The sequence below is a fragment of the Panthera leo genome, chromosome A2, assembly GCF_018350215.1.
Source record: "Panthera leo isolate Ple1 chromosome A2, P.leo_Ple1_pat1.1, whole genome shotgun sequence".
Taxonomy (NCBI): domain Eukaryota; kingdom Metazoa; phylum Chordata; class Mammalia; order Carnivora; family Felidae; genus Panthera; species Panthera leo.
Window position 1 is genome coordinate 76,898,429 of NC_056680.1, and position 22,287 is coordinate 76,920,715.

Below are 22,287 nucleotides of genomic sequence, written 5' to 3' on the forward strand. Positions count from 1 at the left end.
CTGGGCACTGGGGTGATGGCAACAAACAAAACAGATAAAGTCCATCCTCCTGGAACTTATATCTAATGGGGGAAATAGGCCATAGAGAAATAAATACATAATGGTAGCTGGTATTAATTGCTAGGGAAAAAAAATAAAGCAAGGTAAGGGAACACAGAGTAATAGAAGGGATTTGCCATTTTAGATGCACTGATTAGAGAAGACATCTCTGATGAGGTCACAAATGAAGAGACGGCTGAGTAAGTGAGGGAATGATGACACAACCCTGTTTCTGCATTCTTACTGGCTCTGCCTGGATCCAGTCTTCATCACTGTTCTCCTGAGAGTTTTCAGGCTCCATGCTTCAGATTTCATACTTCTTGGTCTCATATGACTTCTCGTTCCTTGCTGGCCCTGGAGTGTCCACTACGTGGCCCAGTGCACTGAATTCTTTATAGTTCTCTGAACATATACCACCCTTTCATTTCCTTAGACATGTTATATACATGTCGCTCCTTTTGCCTGGAATGTCCCTTCCCCAGCACCACTAGTGGATGAACCCTTAGTTATTCTTTCCACATCCTTCTAAACTTCCCTAAATCTGTTCTCAGACAAGGCAAATAGGGATAAATCATTGAATAAAATTTAGCCCAAATTTTACCTTTTTTACATCTTTGAAGTTCCTATAAAAATTTAATTTTTCCTTCCTCAACACTGCCAAAGCTTTTTTTTACTAGAATCTACTGCAGGGGTTAGCAAGATTTTTCTCTAATGGACCAGAAAGTATATATTTTAGGCTTTGTGGGCCATATGTCCTCTGTTGTAACTACTCAGCTCTGCCATTGTAGCATGAAAGCAGCCAGAGACCATATGTAAATGAATAAGCATGGTTATGTTCCAATACATTTATTTACAAAACAGGAGGCAAGTCACAGTTTGCTGATTTCTGATCTATCACCGTCTTATATTAGAATTATTAGTTTATTTTTCTGTTTCCACAATTAAGTTATGAGGGTTTTTTTAGGATAAAGGACCAGTGACCATGTATTATTCATTTTTAGTCCTAGCCTTTAGCAGATTGTTTTTTCGAATGGTTGACCACACCAACACCTCCCATCCCCCACAATCTTGTGCAGCAATCAACCACTGCCCTTCTAGAGGCAGGGTCTAATTCCACTCCCTTGAATCTGGGGTGGTTTGTCACCATAGAACATCGTGGAAGTGAGGCTGTGTGATTTCTGCACTGAGGCCTGCGAAGGCCATGCTCTTGTTCTCTTGTGATACTCGCTCTGGGGAGCACCCTCTGGGAACCCAGCCACCTTTTTGTGAGAAGCCCAAAACATCTGTAAGTGGAGAGGCCACTTACAGATGCTCACATCGACAGTGCCAGCTGAGCCTGTATCCAAATCTTCCCAGTCCAGGTACCAGATAGGTGAGCCAGAAAGCCTTCCTATGATTCCAGCCCTGACTCCTCATGCTGTTCTCCCAAGTCCTTCAGCTGAGGCCCCAGATACTGTGGCACAGAGTGAAGTTACTCCCAATTAGCCATGACAAAACTGTAGATTTGTGAACAAAATAAATGGTAATTAGTGTTGTTTTACTCCATTAAGGTTTTTTTTCCCCTTGAGATATAATTTCCTGAGATATAATTGACATATAATATGGTGTAGGTCTAAGGTGTACAGCCTGTTGATTTGGTACACTTATGTGCTGCTAAATGATTACCACCAGAGCTGTTAGCTAACACATCTATCACACCGCATAATTACCATTCCTTTTCTTGTGGTGAGAACACTTAAGATCTACTCCCTTGGCAACTTTCAAGTATGTAATATGGTATTATTAACCATAATCACCACACTGTACATTAGATGCTACTACATTTTGAGATAGTTTGTTACATGGTAAAAGATATTGGAACATAGCCCATGCTATGAATTTTGGTTTTATTTTTAACATCAGAGCAAGGACAAAAATAAAAACCCGAATGTCATACTGTCTCTGTGTGATTTTTACTCTAAAATATCTCAGTGTGTGATATATATGGGTATAAGTTAACATTAAATCCTAGGGCCTTAAGCTAACATTTGGAGAGGCTTTAATCAAGAATATACCTTTTAGGCAAGATTGCTTAATTAGTACTTGGAGCCCTCTACCTGGGAATCCACATTCTAAGGAGGTTAGCACTAGAGTTTTAAATATAGGCATCTAGTTACAGAGAGGGAAGGAGGCAAACCATAAGAGACCCTTAAATACTGAAAATAAACTGAGGGTTGATGGGGGGTGGGGAGGGGGGGAAAGTGGGTGATGGGCATTGAGGAGAGCACCTGCTGGGATGAGCACTGGGTGTTGTATGGAAACCAATTTGACAATAAATTTCATATTAAAAAAAATACATACATACATACATACATACATACATACATATATACATCTAAGTCTACACCACAGGGCTTGTTAATTAGCATAAGAGATGTTAGGAATAATTTCCTTGGTAAAATTAATAGTTTAAAAAATATGTGGTGAGCTAGATTTGATGGGCCCTTGGATAAATAAACCATCACGAATAGCAGGCCCAACAACAATACATATTTGGTGTTAGGACCCAAGGTCTAGAAATCCATGTGGTCCTGCATTCCCTGCTTAGTGAAGGACCATGCCACCTAGAAGGTTTGCTGATTCTGCTGTCAGAACATCAATGCATCTGCCTCAGAGGGAACTCTTTTTGCAAGGTTTCTGTTGGACTATATTGCCTAGGACAGAGAGCAGGGACTACTCTTAGGGTAACCAGGTTTTATTCCTGATTACTAATAAATTCGTATATATGGCAACATTTAGTTTGAGATTTCTACTGCATCATGCATGATGATACAAGTTTGTAGAGTGATAGCCTGACTTACTTCTAATCTGACAATTTGTTGATTGAGCAAATTAGCTTAGGTTTGGTTTGCAACACAGAAATATGGGTATCCCTGTCTTATCAAGGGGACAAAAATATTTTCCAGCTGACATTGGGTTTCAGTTTCTGGAAAAAGGAGATCCTTTTTGTCAGGCAATGTGTCACATGGGGGCAATTGCTGTTGATGATGTGATAGACACTATATTGCTATGAGTTTATTAATCAGCATCATGCTAAATTGCCTCTGTGATTTCCCCTGAAAGGTGATGCTGGCACAACCTCACCCTGGGTTTAGGATTATGGATTGAGCAAAGAGGGTTGGTTAATGAACAATGACAAGCAGACACCTTATGAGTTTCATGAATAGCATCACGTAGCATGGAATAATCACTTAGCCCCTTTGAACACCATTTTGTTTCACTCTGCATGTTACTGAAAGACAAGTTTTGATTTGCAGACCCTAATGGCTCTGGAATGGGCATTAACTTTCCAGATGTACTATTTGTTTGAGTGCAGTGTTAAGTAAAGAGAATTGCACAGTGTGTTAATGGCCTGCAGCCGCTCAAATGGAGATGTATGCCTCCACTCTGCTGTACTTAATTACCAATCAGCCGGCCCATCTTGAACAGGCCTCCCCCTGGCTGCGGAGAACAAAGAATGGCCGTTTTTGCCACTCCTGGCACAGCTGGTGGCTGCTGCTGCTTCTGATTCGCAGCTGTGTCCTCAAAATCTGCTAAGATGTCCCACAGGCATCTCAAAACCAATGGTCCAAAGCTGAATACATCATTCTCCCAGAGGAAACCCCCTCTTTTCCTGTGCTCCCTGTTTTACTAAATGACACCACCATCTGCCCAGATGCACAAATCAGCAACCTGGGGGTTCTCTTTGACCCTTCCTGCTTCTCATAAACTGTATCCAACCAACCTCAGGTTCTGTCTCCTGGACACTGCCACAACCATAGTCCAAGGTGTCCAGTGTGAAATCTCGGTGACCTAATGCTACCTGACCTCCTATGTCCTCTGTAGTAGGAAATTATTTGAGATTAAAGACATATATGTATTTTATTCCTATATCTTTCCTTTCTCTTTTCTCCAGTTAAGCATGATGAGTAATATCTACAGTGGATATCTACCACAAAGAATAGGAAGAGCATGATCTAAAAAACATTAGTAACAAACCATGGGGTTGGGTTATTTCATGAGCAGTGAAATGCCTGGGGTGAGAGTGCCTGGTTAGCTGACCAAGAATTCCATGGGTCTGTGAGTACCATCCTGATAATATTGGTTCACTACAGCTGACATATCAGTGGGGGCCATCATGAGTCCTGTGCCTGGCTAGGACTTCCAGGACTATAATGGTGATTGCAGAAATTTCCAGATTTGTTGGTGGAAGTCTACCTTCCTTCCTGCTTTCTCATCTGGGGTTGCCTGCCATCTTCCCGTTCAGCCTTGCTCCTCCTTCCATGTCATTCCTCCACTCCTCCTAGGAAGTTACCATAATTAACCTATCCTTATTTGAGAATGCAGGCTGGATGGAGGACTGGAGTTCATGGTAGTCATGTTATGGGTGAATTATGATATTGGAGAGAATGTTATCATGAATTTTTGTTTTGTGCTCATTGCTTCAGGGAAGGGATATAGATGACAAGAGAACAAAAATTCATTTTGTTCCTATAACTTAATGAATAGATTATGAAGTGCATCGTGAAAAAAGACAACTTGTCCAGGTCAGAAATAATTGCAGAAAATATTTTACCCTATACTAAACATACAGCCTCCCATTTCTTCCCCAGCCTCAGTGCTTGATGGGAAGAGAGAGGTGGGTGCACAGAGTACGGGGCCTAGACTCAGCTTCCTGGAAGTGCCCAGGGAGGCAAGAGGACCCCCAAGTGAAATTTCTCAGGATATCCAGACAGAGGGAGCAAAAGCACTCTCTTGAAGGTTCCTGAGTCCACATCTTTGGGGAGCAGCTGATAAACTCAATTCCACTAGTTATAAATGGCAGAAGACCTCAAATGTTTCACCCCTCTCAGGGAGATTTTTATTTTAATGTTAAGCCAATGAGTCTCTAGTCTTGGAATTTTGGGCCTGACAGTGTGGCAAGGGAAACACGGTTAAAATGGCCCTCCTGGGTCTTCGAAGACCACTCTATCTGTTTATAAGCTAGGCCATCTTTGCTGTCAGCATGGGCAGGTAAGGTTTGGTGCAGTCCCACAGCATGGGACTTCTTTTCTCTGCAGTGTGTTAGAAAAAAGAATTAGGAATTGTTACTGTTTGTTTCTTTACTACTAATAGAGAATTGAGGAATAATATGATATTAAAAAAAATTTTAATGGCGCCAGGGCTTAATATTTTCACTACCATTTCAGAACAGACACAGTTCTTGATATTCTTTAATAGAGCTGAGGTAAAATTCGTTCTGATAACTGTGGCAACCCTGCATGGAGCAAGTCTATTGGCGCCATTTTTCCAACAGCATTTGCTTACTTTGTGTCTCTGTATTACATTTTGGTAATTCTCATAATATTTCAAACGTCTTCATTAATATTATATTTGCTGTGGTGATCCATGATCCGTGATATTTGATGTTACTACTGTAATTGTTTGGGGTGCCACGAATTGCGCCCATTGGAATTGTTTTGGGGTGCCACGGATTGCGCCCACATGAGATGGAGATCTTAACTGATAAATGTATGTGTTCTGACTTCTCCACTGACTGTTCTTCATCTCTTTCCCTCTCCTTGGGTCTCCCTATTCCCTGAGACACAACAATACTGAATTTAGGTCAGTTAATAACCCTGCAATGGACTCTAAGTGCTCAAGTGAAAGAAAGGGTTGCACATCTCTTGCTTTAAATCAAAAGCTAGAAATGATTAAGCCCAGTCGGGAAGCTAGAAAGCCAAGATAGGCCAAAAGCTAGGTGTCTCGCTCCAAAGAGTTAGTCAAGTTGTGAACGCAAAGGAAAAGTTCTTGAAGGGCATTAACAGTACTACTCCTGTGAGTACATGGATAATAAAAAAGAGAAAGAGCCTTATTGCTGACCTGGGGAAAGTTTGAGTGGTCTGGGTAGAAGAGCACACCAGCCACAGCATTTCCTTGAGCCAAAGCCTAATCCAAGGCAAGACCTTAATTCTCTTCAATTCTGTGAAGGCTGAGAGAGGTGAGGAAGCTACAGAAGAAACGTTTGAAGCTAGCAGAGGTTGGTTCATGAGGTTTAAGGAACCTCCATAACATAAAAGTGCAGGGTGAAACAGAAGGTGCTGATGTAGAAGCTGGAGAAACTCTCCGGAAGATCTAGCTGAGATCATTATGAAGGTGGCTAAACAACAGATTTTCAGTGTAGATGAAACAGGCTTCTATTGGAAGATATCATCTAGGACTTTCGTAATGAGACTTTTGTTTCCCTCTCTTCTCTTTTTACACCCCCTCCCATATATTCATCTGTTTTGTTTCTTATTCCACATATGAGTGAAATCATGTGGTATTTGTCTTTCTCTGACTGACTTGTTTCTCTTAGCATAATACACTGTAGCTCCATCCACAACATTCACGGGTGTTTGGAAGAAGCTGATTCCAAACCTCACGGATGACTTTGAGGGGTTGGAGACTTTAGTGGAGGAAGGACCTGAAGATGGGGTGGAAACAGCAGGAGAACTAGGATGAGAAGATGGAGCCTGAGGATGGGGCTGCATGGCCACAATCTCATGATGGAACTTTAGCGGATGAGGAGTTGCTTCTGATGCATGAGCAGGGAAAAGTGGTTTCTTGAAATGGAATCTACTCCTGAGGAAGATGCTGTGAAGATTGTTGAAATGACCACAAAGGAGTTAGAATATTACATAAACTTAGTGGAAAAGGCAGCACCAGGGTTTGAGAGGACTGACTCCAATTTTGAAAGCAGTTCTATTGTGGGTAAAATCCTATCAAACAGCATTGCGTGCTACAGAGAAATTGTTCATGAAAGGAAGAGTTGATCCATGTGGCAAACTTCATTGTTGTCTTATTTTAAGAAATTGCCACAGCCACCCCACCTCAGCAACTGCCACCTTGCTCGGTCAGCAGCCAAAGACATTGAGGCAAGACCCTCCACCAGCAAAAACATTATGACTTGCTGAAAGCTCAGATGATGTATAGCATTTCTTAGTGAAAAAGAATTTTTATATTATAGTGTATACATTGTTTTTTTAGACGTAATACTATTGCACACTTAATAGGCTATCGTATAGCATAAACATAACTTTTATATGCACTAGCAAACCAAAAAATTCATTTGACTCACTTTATTATGATATTTTCTTTATTGTGGTGGTCTGAGGTATGCCCTTTCTTTAAAGATTTTATTTTTAAGGAATCTTTACACCCAGTGTAGGACTCGAACTCATAACCCTGAGATCAAGAATCACACGCTGCATCGACTGAGTCAGCCAGGCACCTCTCTCTCTCTCTCTTTTTTTTTAATGTGAGTGGACAGTAGTGAAGAACAGTGATTACTACTAGATTTCATGCCATTGGTTGATTTGTGCTAAAGCACCAGCAGTTATATCCATCACTGCTCTTGCATCATCTGTGCAAATATTAGTATAGTAATTAGGACAATATTTTAATATATTATGAAAATAAATTTGATGTTGTGGGTCTCCACAAAGGGTTTTGGAACTCTGAAGAGGTCACAGGCACACAATGAGAGCGCCATTCGATGGTACACATACAAGAAAAATAAGAATGAAGTAAATTGTAAAAAGAATTGTTAAAAGTTCTTTACAGTCAGAGTCTACGCTTTAGAAACGCTTTTTGACTTGTGGGCCAAAAGTTCACACGATGTCACATTCTGTGTCATACAAATTACTATCACATATAATTGTGATTTATTCATCTCAAAGCAATGTCTAGAGTCATGCAGCAATATTTAAAAATGGTGTCATGTTTCGTGAAGGTCACATCCAAACTTACATGTATATAATTTAAGAGTAACATGAACTTGTTAATATTACTATATATATATTCCTAAGGGCCAGTATACAACTGTTGAAAATACAGTGGTAATCTGTGTGTCCCCCGGAACCAAACCTTCTGGGGTTGGAACACAAAGAGAAGCTTTGACACCACTGGGAAATGCTACTTGGTGAACACAAGGATCTATTGAATTCACTTTGAGAGAAACGATATGAGAAATTAACTTGTGTTTTCTCTTAAGTGTTTCAAAGTCAAAACCGTGTCTCCAAAGTCAGCAAAGACACCTCCCATAAACTGTCATGTCACTCAGCTGCAATCAGCTTTCATTCTGAGATCATAGGGCATAGGACAAGACATGTAAAGAAGTATTGCCCTGGAATATGAATGGTGTTAGCTGTGGGCATGGATGTTTAGGAGTATGGTTTATAATGTGTCAGTTCTGAACACTAGACTCTGAGGGACAGAGGTGACCTTAGGTTCTCTGCTACATTGTTTTTGAGCTTTTGCAACATGTGGAGACTTTAGAGTAGGGGGCCCAGCTTTTTGGAAGGAAGATGGCTGGGAGGTGACCAAACTGGAGGATAAGAGGCACACTGAAGATAAGAACACAATGTCTGGTTTTAGGACCAGCGGGTGAGCTCTATTGCCCGTGGAGCGCCAGCCACTGGAGGTTCAGTCTTTGGACTGATGTCTTGTATTGTTTGGATTTATATGATGTTAGGGAAATTTGCTGATAATTGACATTTAGAAACATTATTTTTTTTTAATTTTTTTAAATGTTTATATATTTTTGAGAGAGAGAGACAGGGCACGAGCAGGGGAGGGGCAGAGAGAGAGAGGGAGACACAGAACCCAAAGCAGGCTCCAGGCTCTGAGCTGTCAGCACAGAGCCTGACACGGGGCTCAAACTCATGGACGGTGAAATCATGACCTGAGCTGAAGTCAGACGCTTAACCGACTGAGCCACCCAGGCGCCCCTAGAAACATTATTAAACCACACATGCATAGCAACAGACAAACTTACCAAAACATAAACTATAAAACTTGGTTTGGCCAAAGTAATCTCAGCAACTTAGTAGAACTGCTTGCCATTTATGCGTAATTACTATGCAGCAAAATGTTAGGCGCATCCGTGAAGGTGCTGAATGAGCTTTTCGGCACAGTTTTGATAACACTAAACTGAGTTCACATATACACAGTTATCGTAGTTTACTGCACATGGCACATGGTTGTTGGCATGAAATAGAAGATGCACTTTCTGTAACTACATTAAATTCCTAGCGTTTATTTATCTCCATGGATATTTTCCTCCATAGAAATTTTCATGGGGTGGTTGGGATTAGATGCTCAGCTGTAATGCCCTGGAGGTCCAGTTGGGGCCCCTCAAGTGCGGAGGAAGAGCCCTTGTGAGAGCATGGGTGGGCCCAAGGCTTTTGTGGAAACACCTTATTGTCTTGGGTGTTGGCACCAAAAGTGCCTATTGTGAACGTGCATACACACTAAGTCCATGTAAGCAAATACCATTAAGTGAACAAAGTCTCTTGAGACTTACAGTCTAATATCTGTTCATCAGAGCTGACCCCAGAGAGCGATCCTGTGAAAGTGCGCGGTGTTATTGTTACAGCCAGGACGTAAGGAGAAATGTGTACACAATCAAATGAGACACTGTGGATTTTTGTTGAGAATAACTCTGACTTAGTATACTTTTGGTGTCAGGAAGGATACAGAGAAAGATTTGCTAAAGTAACAAGGTGACAGAAACAAAACATATGAGAACAGAATGTGTAAAAATGGAGGTATTCATGTAATTCTAGCTACTGCTTATAAAAACTGACATCCTTTATTTCTTTAAATGTTAGTCATGATCCTAAAAGCATTACTGGAAAAGACCTGCTCACTGCAAGATCCACAGGGCAGGGAAATGGAAATGTAGGTGGTTGTCTTTCTTGTTAGGATTGATTTCAGGAAATTATCTTTACCTGCACTCAAAAATGGTGCTATTCTCTACTTCCAGATCTGCCAGTAATGGCTCAGATTTGGCCTTTGACATGGTGTCCTTTTACCACCTGAGAGGAGAGGAAAATGAATTGTGGGAGGCAGTTGAAGCCCAGTAGAGGACGTTTGAAAAGCAAACCTGGCATTTTAGATATTTAGATGAAGCAGTTTGATCAAAATTAATCAGGCAGAGAGGCTCTCATTTTTGCGAATGACATTTTGAAGATGCAAAATAAACTTAACCTACCTACGTTTGGACTGAGAAATGGAGATACTGGTGGGGAGTTAGGAGAACCAGGCAGCATTCAAAGCAAATGCATTTGAAATTTTTCTTTGTTACAGCTCTGTTGTTTTTTTAAGAGCAATGCTTTTCAAATGATAGCATTAACAAACAAGTGTAATTCTGTGTGGTTAATGGGGGCTGACTCAGTCATTTCTTTTTTGCCAATGGTTTAGAGTTACTGTTCGGGGAAATTACTTTTAAAGTTGAGCCCTTCCTAAAGGCCCCAGGTAATTACTTTTACCATAGATTCAGGTGGTAAATATCAATCCATTACTGTTTTGAGTAGAATTAAGAGAAATGTGTTGATATTTTTGTTTTTACTGTGAAATTTTCAAGGAATGATTTGAGTTTGTGTAAAATGTTAGCACACTCATTCATTCAGTGTCTTAGGTTAGGCTCATTAGAAACAGATACTTGAGTGGGGCACCTGGGTGGCTCATTAGGTTAGGTGTCCAACTTTGGCTTGGATCATGATCTCACGGCTGGTGGATTTGAGCCCACGTCAGGCTCTGTGCTGACAGCTCAGAGCCTGGAGCCTGCTTGGGATTCTGTGTCTCCCTCTCTCTCTGCCCCTCCCCTGCTCATGCTCTGTCTCTTGGTCTCTCTCAAAAATAAACATTAAAAAAAAAAAAAAAAAGAAACAGATACTGAGCTAAGGACCACTGGCTCCCTTCCCCAACGCTCCCCCTCTCCCCCACCACCCCTACCCCACCTCCTAGCCCCTTGGGCAGGGGAGCTGTGCTCTCTTTGCTTATCAGTCAGCCCTTGGTTGTGGGCTGCCCAGGGGAGGAGTAATTGCCAGGGACTCAGGTCCTCTACCTGCGGTGGCAAAACAGCTCTGGTAGCTGGGGAGCACTGCTGTGAAGATGAATTGGAGGGAGGGGGATCATTGGAATCAAAAGCACTTAAAGGGGTGCAAAGAAACAAGACAAGAATAAAAAGGATGTGATTAGGATGGAGAACCCAAAGCGTCTGCTGCACGCAACAAATATTTATTGAGCACCTATTTTTTGGTAGATACCGTTCAAAGCTTGAAAAGTGAGTGGAATAGAAGACTGGGGCTTCTAGGCTGGTGAGGGAGACAAATAATGTAAGTGAGGCAATCCGTGAGTTAGGTAAGAACTTGGTGATACGTGTCTAGAAGAATATAAAGCAGGTCAAAGGAATAGACAATGATTGTGGGTACTAGATGAGATAGGGTAGTCAGGGTAGGTTAAATTAGCAAATTATGTAAGAGATGTATTTGCATTTCCAGGGGCTATCTTTTGAGAAGTACTGGCATTGTGTATTGTTTCTCCCTAACCCTGGGAACTTCTTTCACAAGGAGCTCCTAGAAGGGAAGTCAGTCTTCTATTTGAATAAACCCATCACAATGGGTATTCTTGACATAGGAACAACAAACATAAAATAAAATGCCTCAAAAAATGTTTCCCCTCTGCATTTATTTTTAAATGTTCTTAAGGGAAACATTTGGGGCAGCAAAGGAAAGAGAAAATTGGTTTTGGAAGTTAAGAATTTTGATCATGTACGTTGGGAAGCATCACAATTCTGATGGAGAATTTAGAACAAAAAAATCTAAGTTATTTGGGGGATAATGAGTAGAAAAGGAGGAAAACACAGTCACCTGGCTTAGAATGTGAAGATATCTTTGATGTTTAAAAGTAAAGATCCTGGAGAATCTAAATTACACAGTGCGGGGAGGGGGGTGCATCTGGGTGGCTCAGTCGGTTAAGTGTCTGACTTCAGCTCAGGTCATGATTTCATGGTTCGTGGGTTCGAACCTCGAGTCGGGCTCTGTGCTGACAGCCTGGAGCCTGCTTCGGATTCTGTGTCTCCCTCTCCCTCTGCCCCTTTCCTGCTTGTGCTCTCTCAAAAAATAAATAAACAGTAAAAAAAAATTTTTTTAATGACACAGTAGACATTTGGAAGAAAAGTATGTGATGAGGTCAGTGTTGCAGAGTGGATATTAAAGGTCAAGTACTGGATCTTCTTTTGTTTTCAGAGGCAACTGGACTCCTGTCATGGATTCAAGCTAAAACACATGGTTGCCAATCTATTAATGTCTGGGATCATGTTGGTGGGGGATCTTACTGGAGAATGCTGGGTTAGAAATTCTTAGTTTCTCCCCACCCCACCCCCACCTTAAGAAAAAAAATCTTTCTCCTGAGTATTTCATCTGAAGAAATTTCTGGTAAATCTCATTTACCTACTGTCTCACCACCCCTAATTGCCCTTTGTTTTTTTGGGCCAGAGAGGTCAAAAGGTGATGGTGGAAGGAGCCAGATAAGAATTTGTTAGAGGACTAAAATAGTTTTCTTTCATATTCTCCATGATAAATCTTTCAGGGCTTTTCTAGTAAGGAAGAGAGAAGATAGGACATAGATTCTAATGGTTACAGTGTGCAATTTTTAGTAGTTAATGCTTCCTACTTTTGTTTTATTAGAAAAAGATGTATTATGTTAATAAATTAAATGGATTGTGGATTTTGAAACTTCATTAATGAGCATTAATATCATGATCAAAATGCCAGTATTCATTATAATTTAAAAATTAAGCAGTAACTGGGGTGCCTGGGTGGTTCAGTTGGTTAAGCGCTGACTTCGGCTCAGGTCACAATCTCATGGTTTATGAGTTCAAGCCCTGTGTCAGGCTCTGTGCTCACAGCTCAGAGCCTGGAGCCTGTTTCAGATGCTGCATCTCCCTCTGTCTCTCTGCTCCTCCCCTGCTCGTTCTCTCTCTCTCTCTCTCTGTCTCTCAAAAATAAAATAAACATCAAAAAAAAGTTAAAAAAATTAAGCAGTAACCAATTAATTTAAATAAGTTAATATAATGTTGAAATGAATTATGTGGCAATGCCTTTCAGACACCTATTTTATTTTTTTAAGTTTTATTTCATTATTTATTTTTGAATGAAGGAGTGAAAGTGTGTGTGCACAAGTGGGGGAGGGGCAGAGAGAGGGAGAGAGAGAGAATCCCAAGCAGGTTCCACACTGTCAGCACAGAGCCCAGTTCGGGGCTCGAACACATGAACCATGAGATCATGACCTGAGCTGAATTTGGACACCCAGCCAACTGAGCCACCCAGGCACCCCAGACACCTATTTTAAAAGCAAAACGAGCACTATTGATTGACAATGAAATATATAACAACAAAGGGGAGCAGATATTTTTCTCCTTTGGTCAGCCTAACTTAAAAGAGAAAACACCTCGAGACTGTGAAATTAGAACACACCAAAACCCACTTGTCCCTCAACAAAGGATGATATATTGATCATCTACTGATGTAGGTGCTAGAGACATAATGGTGAAGATCACAGGCATGGAACTTACATTCTAGATGCAGGATATAGACACACAGGTTATGATTAATGTTGTGAAGAAAATAAGTGGAACGACAGGACAGAACAAAGGTTGGCAAACTTTTTCTGTGAAGGGCCAGATGGCAAATGTTTTAGGCTTGCAGGTTGTATGATTGGTCTCAACGACTCCAGTCTGCAGCTGCAGTGGGAAAGCAGTCATAGCCAATATTTGAATGAGTGGGCATGGCTGTGTTCCAATAAAACTTGATTTACAAAGATAAATAAACAAACAACCCCAAACCAACAACAGGTGGGTCGGATTTGGCCTGCAAATATAGTTTGATGCCTCCTGGCATACAGTGCCACTGGCATGGGGGATGGTGACCTTAGACCCTGCTGTTAGAGAAGACTCCTCTGAGGAGGCAACATTTGGAGCACAAGTAGAACGATGGGTGGCCAGCCACGTGAAGCATGGGGAAGAGCATTCCAGGCAAAGGAAATGGCTAGGTAAAAAGTCCTGTGGCAGGAACAGGCTGGGTCCCCTTGATGTGGGCGGTCGTCTCATTTTCACTGTGTAACTTTGGGCAAGCCACTGAATTCTTTGAGCTCTTTTCTCACAGATAGAAATGGTGATAACACTCTGCTTACAGGCTTTTTGTGAAGTAAGGTAGGTGAGAGCATTTTTCTGGTCGAATGTTAGGGAGTATTATTAATAACTAGGATTTAGAAAAAATAGTTGTGAATAAACTTTAATAGAATCAGGATTTTGGTGTCAAAGTCCCGGTGCTTTATAGTAGCTCTTCATATTTTTATTACTGGGTGTGTTATTTCATCTGTAGTTTACTATATGGTGTACTAATGCTTAGCCACCAAATTACTTCCTGCCAATTGCTTCTCAATTTTATTCAGCCATCTTCTCAACATTTCTGGAAAATTGCCATTGTTATTCTCTATGTATGTTGGACAAATAGTTGTTAAAATTTTCCTTTGTTTTGTTTTTTTTCTTACTCAGAAACAAAGAAAACCCAAAAACATTGGGAAATCCGAAGACCTCAAAGTTTTATTTCTGTGAAAGCCTCCGGATCACCGATGAGCTAGCAGTCTGACGAAGTCAGGCCTCAGAATTCCTTCCTTAGATTGTCAAAGGACTAGGAACAGCATGGCCTGTGAGTCTGTTTGTGGCCTAACTCTGTGTGCCATTAAAGCTTGTGCCTGTCACCTCACTACATGCTTTTTCCCAGCTTCATGTCCCCATCTCGATTCTGCAGCCAAAGTTCATGCCTCCTCTGTGTGGCTATGCTGTGAACCCTTTCCGGCCCCCCCACGGATCTTTTAAGTGTGGTGGGGGAGGGGAGCCAGTGTGAGGAGGGAGTGGGGGAAGACCTGGGCAATCATCAGTGTGGAGATAAGTCAAACAGACCACTGCCTGGCTTTACACAAGATGGGAGCTGAGTAGGATAAGGGCACACCCTCCTCCACAGATACTTACATCAGGGCTTCTGTTTTTAACCAAGGATGTGTCCACCAAGCAAGAATGTGGGAGCAAGAAAAAAACTGCATTCTCTTCTGTATAATAATGTGACTTCCTGATTCTATGGAATACTACTGATTGCAGTAAGTATGGCTTTAGACCGTCCAGGAACACTAATGTTTGTCCCTGGGGGAATGTGTGGATGGAGCTGGTGTAATGGGTCCACCTTTGAATCAATAGGTGTTAAGTAAACAGGTGAGTACCCTCAGCTCACCCATGTGAAGAACCCACCCTGGACAGCCCCTTCCCTCCCAATTACTGGTTGTCGAGGCACGTGGGGCATCAATAGACATCGTGGCTGGTCTTACTGGAGCCCCTGCTGAAAGGCCCAGATGTGGGGTGTGCTCTAATAGGGAGAGGTTATGGATTCTAGGATGAGAATTGATCCCTCTGGGTGAGGGGCACAATTTTCCAGAAGGTGTGGAGATTTTCCTTCCAAAAACTAGAGGCAAGAATCTCTTTGAGGGAGACATTTAGATATGAGGGCTCCGGATTCAGGATGTGAACAGGTTGGTTCTGAGCCTGAGCAAGAACCTTGTGAAGAGTTAACATCTTAGGCTCCTGTTGCCTTTGGATTCTGAAGAAAACCAAACCTAGCATTCAGCTTAACTTTTCGTTCCCTCAATCCCTTTAAAATTACCTTGACCCTTCAGTAAAGTTGTCTCAAATAGGCTGGTATAGGGGAATTGAGGGTGCTGGATTGCAAGGTCAAGGCAGCACAAGAGAGGGCCCTTGCTATGTCTGCAGACCCTGAATTGGAGCAGCAGGACCATGAATGGGGTCCTCAGCAGAGAGAGGGGCACACACTGGCTGTCAGCCCTAAGACAGAACTCTTTGTGTTGGGAGCTTCTCAACCCTTCACCCTTCTGTCAAAACATTGTGGAAGTGCAGAAGAGTGGATGGGGAAATTTCAAATGTAAAGTATAACTTACTCATAACAAGATCACTGGAATTGTAATTTATGATCAAAGCCTTAAACTGGAAGACTATAATTCTGGTGACATTTAGACATTGCCCAAGACATGAGGCAAGAAATGTTTTCAAGAGTAAAAAACTTGGTTGTACTTCTGTAATCATTGCTTCTGGGCCATTACTCATTGATCCACCACATGGCCAGCCCTGGTGGATGGCAATGGTGGAGTGTTCTACTCATAACCCAGAAAAGCAAAGATTGCTGAGTCATTGGCCCACATGATGGAGAGCCATAAAATGTGCACATGGTGAATAATGTATTTCTGCCTGTCCTCCCAAAGGAGGCCCTCTTCCCTGGAATAGTATCTCTTCAAAGAGCACATGAATACATTTAACAGAATGAGATGCAATCAGAGATGATTAAAGAATAGGTGATGCTGATTACAAGACAGATCAACAAGAAAGTATTTTCACTAAAATACCTGGACGTTTCTACCTTGATAGCCACGGTGTCTATTTCAGTCTGCTAATGGATTTGCTATAAAATCCTATTTTGAAAACTATAATCACTGTGGTCAATTGCTACAAACAACCCTTTTCATATCTCTCTCACATTACACCACCTGCTTGGCAAAACCACAGCCCTGGGTCAATCCAAACCTGCCCAGCACCTGTGCAGTGGATTGTGGCAGGTGAATATACACCACCACCACCGTGGTGTTCATTGAATTAATGACCATAAACCTCAAATGAGCCTTTAATGCCATACTTTTCTCCTCCATTTACTCTTTCACCTTCTGGGTGACTTCTCCTCTCCTGGCTTCCTCTTCTCCTCCTCCTCCTCTTCCTCCTTCTTGTTAAATTGAGGTATAATTTATGCTCACTGAAATGCACAGATGATGTGTGATGACATTGACAAATGCACGCATTGTGTAACCGACACCCCTATCGAATACAGAATACTATAGATCCCCACCCCCCACAGAAAGTTTCCTAAGTCCCTCCCAGCTGATTCCCGCATCAGCACCCCCAGCGGTAACCACTGTTCTGATTTCTATCTGGAGGGATAATCTCACCCCTTTTCCTTTCTCCTCAAATCTCCAACTCCTCTTCCCCATCCTCGCTCTCAGCTGATGAGCTTGTTTCTGACTTCGTGGAGAAAATAAAAGCCACAAGAAGAGAACTTTCATATGCTCCCCCTGCCCCTTCCCATCTACCAGCACTTGCAACCTGCTGTCTTCCAGAGGGAGTATCTGGGCTCCTGTCTGAAGATAAGCCCAATCATCCCCTCTCCTGTGGGCAAGAAGAGCACTCCAGCAATTCTTTCCTCTTTCTTTTGTATAATTTTCCACACACTACTGGACCCATTCTCATCAGCATTTATTTCTGTGCTATTACAGATTCCATCTGAAAAGAAACAAAACAATTCCCCTCAACCCCACCATTTCCATTAGTCCCCATTTCTTTGCTCCTCATCGTAGCAAAACTCAAGGTGCAGTTCATATTCTCTGACTTAAATTCTTCTTCCCTATTCTCTCTCAAATCCTTTCTATTCAGGCTTTATTCCTGCCATCCCACAGAAACTGCTCTTCTCCAGGTCACCAAATGATCTCCATGTCACTAAATCCAATAGTAAAATTTGTAATCTTTGACAGGATTTGATAGAATCAGCCCCTCTTGTCTCCTTTGATAAAAGGAGACAATGTTTACAACACTCTCATGGGTTTCCTCACTGCTCCATTCTTCTCAGAATTTCCCCTCCTGGCTCCTGGTCTTCTTCCAGAACCTTCCATGTTGCTGTGCCCCTTGGTCTCCTACCTCTCTCTGTCTACATGTCCTTTATCGTTGCATTGGGCTCATGGCTTTAAATACCAACCTCATGGCACTGTTTTCCAAATTTGTTTCTCCAGCCCAGATGTCTGACCTTAAATCCACACTTATATTATCCAGCTTCTCACTGGGCATCTCTACTTGGATATCTGATAGACAGCTTGACCTGAACATGCCCCAAACTGCAGTCCTGATATTCTATAAACGACTTCACCTGTAGCTTTGCCATTTGGGTTGATGGCAATCCATCCTTGTGGCTGGCTGATCAGACCAAGATCTTCAAGTCACTCTTGACACTTTTCTTTCACTCATGCTCCACCTCCAATCTGTTGGGAAGGTGTTGGCTCTGTGTTGCTGATGGTATTACTTGTCATCAAATAATCCAGTTTCCTTTCCTGTTGTGCCCCTTCTTGCAGGATTAAATATCCCCACTTTGTTGAGTTTAGGAGTGATCATATGACTTGCTTTAACTAGATAAATGTGGGCAGAATTGATGGATACCATTTCCAGTGTTTGCTCTAAGAGCCACCATGTATGGTATGCACATCTACTTTCTCCCACTACCACAATGATCCACAATGTTCCAGACAGAGGCTGCTCTGCCAGCCTGGACCCAGACCCAAAGCCAAGTCAAAAGGAGCAGAGCCACAGCTGACTCACACCTCACACTGGACATGAAGTGTTGTAAGCTGTTGGCTTGGGGGGTCTCTTGTTACTGCAACATAACTATCTCTTTGGACCAGTACATGCTCCCTTTAAAAAGTGTGCAGAATCTGCTCACTTCTACTACTACCCTGGTTCGAGCCATTGTCTTCTCATGCCTGGGTTCCTATAGTAGCTTCTTAACTGGTCTCCCTGCTTCTTTCTTCTGCCTCCCATGGTCAGTGCTCACTAAAGCAGCCAGAGAGATCCTATTAAAACCTGTTTCAAGTCTCTGTTCAAAAAATTCTGTAGTAGCTCTTAGTTTCACGAGCCAGTCCTTGCAAGGATGAAGAGGCCCACGTGACTGGTGCCATTACCTCTCTCCTCACCTGTCACCATTCTCCCCCTTGTTCAGTGTGTTCTAACCCCACTCACCTCCTCACTGTTCCTCAACTCAATAGCCCCCTTCTCAGCTTGGGGCTTCTCTTGGAGCTCTTCTCTCTGTTGGTCAGGCTCTTCTCCAGAGGGCCTCGTATCAAACCTCCTTGCCTCCAAATTTTTGCTCAAATACCACCCTCTCAGGGAGGCCTACCCTGACCCCTCTCTTGACAGTTGTACCCTTTCCCCTCCCACCTCAGCACCTTTGATCCCCCTTACCCTGCTCTACCTGTTTTCCACATAGCACCTGTCACCTTTCAACATACTCTATCATTTACTTTTTACCTCATATTTAGTGTTTCTTGCTTGCAGCCTGCCTCCCCCATTTGAATGTGAGTTCCACATGGGCAGAGATCTTTATTTTGTTTAGTGGCTATACTGCTTGGCTATTTCAGTGACAGCACATGAAGTCTTTAGTACTTGGGTGAATTAGAGAAAATATTTATTCACTGTAGAAGACAGGGAAGCTAGAAGAAGGTGATGCTAGGAAGAGAAGATGGCTTTGCAAATCAACACAGGGAACCAGGGCCCCATCCACACCTAGTTCAGAAGGCCAGGAGACAGTGGCACTGGGTGAATAATTGGCTCTGGCCATGGTTATGCCTATGGCTCTTCTCATAAACCCAAATGCTTGCTCTGCTCTCAGATTACTTGCATTTCTTATACTTCAGACATGCCATGGTTGCAGAAGGTGTGAGTTTTAGAGCCATGCTCACCTGTTACTAAGCAGTTTTTCTTATGTACAAATATGCCACCCATCCCTAACTCTTTGTCTATCCATGACCATGGATCCACTAGAGGCTGAGTCCTCTACTGGGGGGTAAACAGCACAGCTCATTTATCTTCTGGGCCAGGAACCTAGAATAATGCCTGGCACATAGCAGTTGCTTGGTAAATTTGTAGAATAAAGGAATTCAGAATAGCAACCAAGTCCAGGAATAAAAGAAGCATCTTTTTAAAGTGTGGCTGTTCAACCAGACTATATGCAAGATCTGTCAGATAAGACTGGATGACGGTAATTATGAGTGGAATAATTGTCTAACTGAGGCTTAACTGTGGACTTATTTCCCAAGTAAACACTCTGAAATATTTGGGGTCTTGGACAAAAGTTCAAGTCCAGTGTTACGTAAGGTCTTTCAATGACTAACGTGTTGTAACTATTGGACAACACTAGTTGACTTGCAGTTAGTAGTTAAGAACATGGACCCTGGAGCCTGATTAGGTTTGAATTCTAACTCTGCCACTTACTAGCTGTGTGAACTTGGGCAAGTTACTAACTCTTTGTGACTCATTTCCTCATTTGTAAAAAGTTGGCAATAATAATTCCTACCTCAAAGGGTTATTGTGAAGTTAGATAAGTTAATGCATAGAAGCACTTATATCAATGCCCAACACATAGGGAGTAACATATGTTTGCTATTTTGTTGTCATTATTGTGTATATTCTATCTACCCTTTCTACCCATTGTGCTGAGTTAATTATCTACCTGTTGTACATTCTGAAAGCCAGGAAAAGACTGTGTTCCTTAAAATACTATTGCCCAAATATCAGTCCTCTATGCAGTGTGCTTGGTCAAAGTTGGCCTATTAGCTTCATGTTTGTTTAACTTTTGATAAGTGGGGGTTAATCATAGAACAACTTTTGTTCTCTTAAAATAGACTTTAGGTTCTCTCTTCTCCTAAATCCCCTTCTTCCTTTTTTTAAAATTTTATTTTTAAGTAATCTCTACATTCACATGGGGCTTGATCCTACAACCCCAAGATCAAGAGTTGCATGCTGTACCGACTGAACCATCCAGTCACCCCTCCCCTTCTTAATCTGTAATAATATCCCAGCTTTCTCAGAAATGAGGGAGACGTCCAAAGATAAAGAAGACTGTTGACCTAGACCCCAGAAAAATGAACCTTTTCAGGATGTGTGAAAATGTGCATTCAATAGGAAATGGAGATTACAGGTAAGTTTTCTTCTTAATACTTTTACAGTTGATCCTTGAACAGTGCAGAGGTTAGGGGTGCCAACCCCCATGCAGTTGAAAATGTGCATATAACTTTTGACTCCCCAAGAACCTAACTGTTAATAGGCTACTATTGGCCAGAAGCCTTACTTATAATAGAAAGTCTATTAATACATATTTTGTATATTCTATGTATTATTACTGTACTCTTACAATAAAATAAGCAAGAGAAAAGAAAATGTGAAGAAAATTATAAGGGAGCCACAATACGTTTACAGTATTGTACTGTATTTATTGAAAAAATTCCTGTGTAAGTGGACCCACACAGTTCTAGCCCACGTTGTTCAATGGTGAACTGTATTTTCTAAAACATGCCCAGTAAACATGGATGTTTTAAAATTTTGAGTAAATATGGTCTTTGATAAAAGAGAGAATAAAAAATCATGTTAAAATTTTGTTAAACAGCTAAAAGATCAACTAAAGGAGGACACAGCAGGGTAGATCAAAGGGGTGCAGGATAGATCTTGAAGCACGAGGGAGCACGAGAAGGAATACATGAGAAATGGGAGTGAGAGGCAGGCTTCCCTCCAAACCTGAAGCCATTTGGAAGAGTAAAAAGACGATCAGGAGACCAGAAAAACTCTTAGCTGATCACTAAACAATGTTAGAGCACCTACTATATGTGAATCACTATGCTGGATATTGTAGGAGAGAGAGCTATGAACAAGACAGGGTCTCTGTCCTCCAATTGCATTAAAACATGCCCTTCAGAGGACACCAACTCTGTAGCAATTGTGTCACCCCAGGGACAGAATCTTACAAGCACAATGCCAGTACTCTTCAAAGTATCCTCTGCTGACCAAGCAAATCAGGAATATCAGAGCTGACTAGGAAAATGGCAGATTCCCAGACCTCTCTATTCCTGATGAATCAGAGTGTCTGGGGCCCAGGGCCAAAGGCCCTGGCTTTTAATCAAGCACTTTGAGTGATTCTTATGCACAATTTAAAATGTTAGAACTCCCACCGCTTTGTAGTAGGTACCAAATGAATTATAAAAGAAATTGCTTTTGGCTGGAGGGTGAGGATAGATAGTTTCATGGAGGAAATTTTGAACCAGGGCTTTGGCTGGATTTTGCTACCTGTGGCAAAGGGGAGGCAGTGTTCCAAGGGCAATGACTGGCTTGGTCCAAGGCACGCATGGGGGGGGAGGGGCAGTGACTGTAGCCCAGGGAAGAACTGGCAGTTCTGAGGCTTCAGGCAGACTCACTTGCAGACCAACCAGGTGATGTGTTTTCCTTGTACACGGCTGTCCTGCCTTCTCTCAGCCTTTCTCTTCCATGCACAACCAGGATGACGTTTGAGAAGAATTTCACCATGGAAAGCTGGTTTTGCTTTGTGCCCACTTGTCACTGAGTGAAGTAAGCTCACCGGCTTTCTGCTTTCTGTCAAGTCAGCTGTTCTCTGAATTCAAGCAGAAGTATGAGAATTTGTTGCCACTCAGGCTGGAATTTTGCCATCCTTACCACTTGAGATACTGTGAGCTGGCTATATTTCCACATAGAAGACAGTGCAC